Below are 4,020 nucleotides of genomic sequence, written 5' to 3'. Positions count from 1 at the left end.
AAAATTAAAAAATCCGAAAATAAGAAAAGAAAGGAAATAAAAGCCTTAGAAAGTCTAGAGAGGTCAAATTTTAAGTCCCAAGGTCAAATTTTGGAGATCATTTTCTGATTCCCGGAAAGAATCTAAGTCTGGGGGAATAGCTGTTCACAACAAAGGAGGAAGGATTATGCAACAACATTTGGCAAGAAGAAGTGACTGAAAATTGCAGTCATCTATAGGTCCTTATCTCTCTTGCAGTTTTGCATATTATCTTGCATCCTCCAGATTCATCAGGTAACTCCACCACTTAAACAACCCTTTAATGTCTTTAATGAGAACTCACTATTGAACTTAAAGAATGTAGAGAGCTAGTTGACTGGAATCAAGATTTAGATTGTTTAAGTTTTGCATGACGGAAAAAGTGGACTAGTATCTTTTGTGTATTGGTGAGAATTTTCTAGACTAAGTTGTTGATATGTTCATAATTTGCATCATTTAGGTTGCATAATTCATTCTAAGTCAAGTTTTATTCCATGCATTTTAGGTCCTTAGGGTTTGTTTTAGAACTTAGGAGATGCATTAGGTCCCAATGAGTCTTTGCATGTTTTGAGTGTTTATCAGGTGTATTTGGAGCTGAAAAGATGAATCCAGGAGGTGGAATGGTGATCAAGGCTTGAAAAAGGGTGAAATGGGGTCTTTGGAGGTTATCGGCCTTTCTCACGCACCAGGAAGGTTTTTCTCGTGCAAAACGCGTACCGCGGGTGGATTTTATCGGCCATTCTCACGTACCGCGAGTGGATTGTATCGGCCAAAATCTCTGGGTGCAGACACGTTTCCGAAATCGCCTGTCCGGGGAACCTTCCGGTCCGATTCAGCTGGCGGGTGCTTCATCAAAGTTGGAGAAGATTGGATCACGGTTCCATAGCAAGTGGAATCATGGAATTCAGACGCGTGAGCAGAGAGTTAAGCTCGTCAGAAGAAACCCCTGTCTCGCTGCCGTTTTGGACCAAGCCGATGAGCTCTGAAGAATGCGAAGGACGGTGCACTTCCAGGCCGATTCAGTTTCCGGGGCCTTCATATGAATCAGAGAAATTTGCGTCCGCTTTCCAGAACATCCGAGATCATTCGATTCGGAGCTATGAGCAGGAAGATACAGTCTCCGAAATGGACACATGTATAGACGTCTCTCTCTGATCGTGTAAATGCACTGCAAAGATGAGCCCTCCAGAAAGCCTTCCACTTCCCAAGCACCGAATCTCCCTTCATCAAAGTTGGAGATATATGAGTCCTCTGTCCTCTGCAACCGGTATAACTCAATTCGAACAAGTATCTCAGAAGTTACACTCTCCGGAGTGCGAAGTGGTCCAGACAGCCCTGAATGACTAATTTAAACATGCCGCGATGGAATGCCACGGTCCACACTTGACCGTGGCAACTTTTGCAAATCTTAGGCGATTGACACGATCTTCATGCCACGGTCTACACTTGACCGTGGCAAACATAAAATTGGCTGGGAGGAACTTTACAAGCATTCGGGTTTTGACACGGTTTAAATGCCACGGTCTGGGACTTGACCGTAGCAAACAAACACTTGGCTGGGAAGGACTTTACGAGCATTCGGGTTTTGACACGGTCTGAATGCCACGGTCTGGGACTTGACCGTGGCAACTTTTACACACCTTCGGCGTTTGACACGACCACTTGCCACGGGTTTTGGACGAGGTTTGTTAGACTGTGGCATCAAAATGCAGCCAAGAACACGCGAACAAAGCTTTGACACGGTCAGGTTGCCACGGCCATACCAAGAACACACTTGACCATGGCAAACCCATCTTCACCCACCAAGACCGGGTCAGTACCCGGTTTGTTCCGGGTTGACCCGGTTCGTCCAAGACACCTATATATTGTTTTTAGACCTAATTTGGAGAGAACCTTTTATCCATTTTAGCCTTTTTCCCTTTTTGTGAAAGACAACTTGATACACCTTTTTTTTAAAGTTTAATATCGATTTGAAGTTTCTTTTCATCTTGTTCCATCATTTCTTATCATCAAATCACACTTCTAATCATGATTAACAACACATCTTGCAAAGGATCTAGTGTGTTGATCATGATTAGTGAGTAATCTCATATTAAGGTCTTCGTTATGTAGATTAGGGTGCTTAAGTGGTAGATTAGTGAACTTAGGGGTTAGATCATGCATATTCCATTCTCTACAACTTGTTCTTTATGCTAGATCCATACAAATCATATGTGGTCTAGATTCTGGGCATTTCCTGCACCAAAAGTGTTTGATGAAATGCCTGAACCAAAGTTGTTAGAGGTTTAAGTGTTATTCATCATGGGAATGATTGTCTATATGCTTAAATGACAGATTAAACTGATTCTTAATGCTTGTTAACTTATGTTTCACTGATGATGATTGAGTTAGAAACTGTTTTAGCATAGGAGTTAATACCTTCATGAGAGGATTAACTTAATTAAAGATGTTTATGTTGAATGGTTTGCTTGATCATATGATTCATTAGCTCATTAGTTTATCACTGAAGGCACCCTAATCCACTATCATGTCTAAGACCTTTCTCATCATCATTCATACATTCTCATCATTTGCCATTGTTTAGTTCTTGTTTAATCATTTCATTAGTCTTTAATCCTGTTTAATTTTGTAGTTGTCTCTAGTTAACCAAACCACTCTTGTTTGCTTGAATTAAGAACCTGATTACATAGCTTAGTGTCTATCACCACATTTTTGGATTGATAAACCCCTTGTACTACAAGACAGGGGATTGATAACCTCTACAAAGAGCCTTGAAAACTCTTAGTTATCAATTGGCGCCGTTGCCAAATTGTGGTTGTTTAGCATTAAGCTCTGATCTGTTCTTGAGATCAAGTGCTTACTTTCTTGTTTTTAATGATTACTTTCAAGTTCTGTTTGTGATTTCAGGTGTATGAACACCAGGTCTAGATCAAGAAGCTGTGGTCCACCTTTCCCTCTCAACGACAATATCAATCTTTTGGTACCAAGGAGGAGAAGGGACAGGCGTGGAAGACAAGTTGATCAGGCTGACATGGAAGAACAAAGAGAGCACGTGGTGGATATAGAACAAGCGGTTCAGGAGCAACAGGCTCAGGGTAATGGAGCTGGTAATGGAGTTGGTCAAGGATTAAATCAGGGTAATGTTCATCAGGAACAGGTGCATCACCAACAAGCTTATGTCCACAGGGACAAGCTCAAGCTCATCAACAGAGGCATCAGGCCAATGTACAGCAAAGACAACAGGTGCACCACCAACATCAGCCCTTCCAACACCAGCAAAGAAGATTTGAGCAACCCCAAGTCTATGTTGGAGAGAATGACAGGGCCAATGCTCATCAGTATGGAGCCGGAATTCAGGCACCACCTGTGCAAAACAACAACTTTGAAGTGAAGGCATCATTGCTGAATATGGTCCAAAACTCAAAGTTCCATGGGTTAGCAATGGAAGATCCCTTGGAACACTTGGATCAATTTTATAAGGTGTGTGATCTGACAAAGATTAATGGAGTTTCAGAAGACAGCTTTAAACTAAGACTATTCCCATTCAGTCTTGGTGACAAAGCTCATCAATGGGAGAAGAATCTTCCAAGAGGCTCCATTCAAACTTGGGAGCAATGCAAGCAAGCCTTCTTATCTAAGTTCTTCTCAACCTCAAGAACTGCAAAACTGAGGAACCAAATCTCTAGCTTCACTCAGCACAGCAATGAGAGTTTTGGTGAAGCATATGAGAGAATCAGGAGCTACACAAACCAATGCCCACACCATGGGTTTAGTGAGGGCTTCACTTCTCAGCACACTTTATAGAGGAGCTCTTCCCAAGATTAGAAACCAGCTGGATACTGCTTCCAATGGGAACTTTCTGGGAAAAGAGATACATGCTGCTTTAGAGCTAGTGGAGAACTTAGCATTGAGCAATGATACTTATGGTGAAGACTATGACAGATCAAATAGATCTAAAGGTTCAAGCTCAGAACAGAGGCTCACTAGGGAAGTTAAGGAGTT

At 41.9% G+C, this 4,020-nt stretch overlaps 1 non-coding gene across 1 annotated transcript; it reads right to left on the bottom strand.

Annotated features, from left to right (window-relative positions):
• Nucleotides 1-3,681: 3,681 nt before the first annotated feature.
• On the bottom strand, nt 3,682-3,788 carry LOC112083635. The gene has a single exon (XR_002897771.1). It is a non-coding gene; the product is annotated as a small nucleolar RNA R71 (small nucleolar RNA).
• Nucleotides 3,789-4,020: the final 232 nt, after the last annotated feature.

The sequence above is a fragment of the Eutrema salsugineum genome, unplaced genomic scaffold (assembly GCF_000478725.1).
Source record: "Eutrema salsugineum unplaced genomic scaffold, Eutsalg1_0 scaffold_6, whole genome shotgun sequence".
NCBI lineage: Eukaryota > Viridiplantae > Streptophyta > Magnoliopsida > Brassicales > Brassicaceae > Eutrema > Eutrema salsugineum.
Note: the sequence above shows the minus strand (reverse complement) of the source record. Positions and strands in the feature narration are given on the sequence as shown.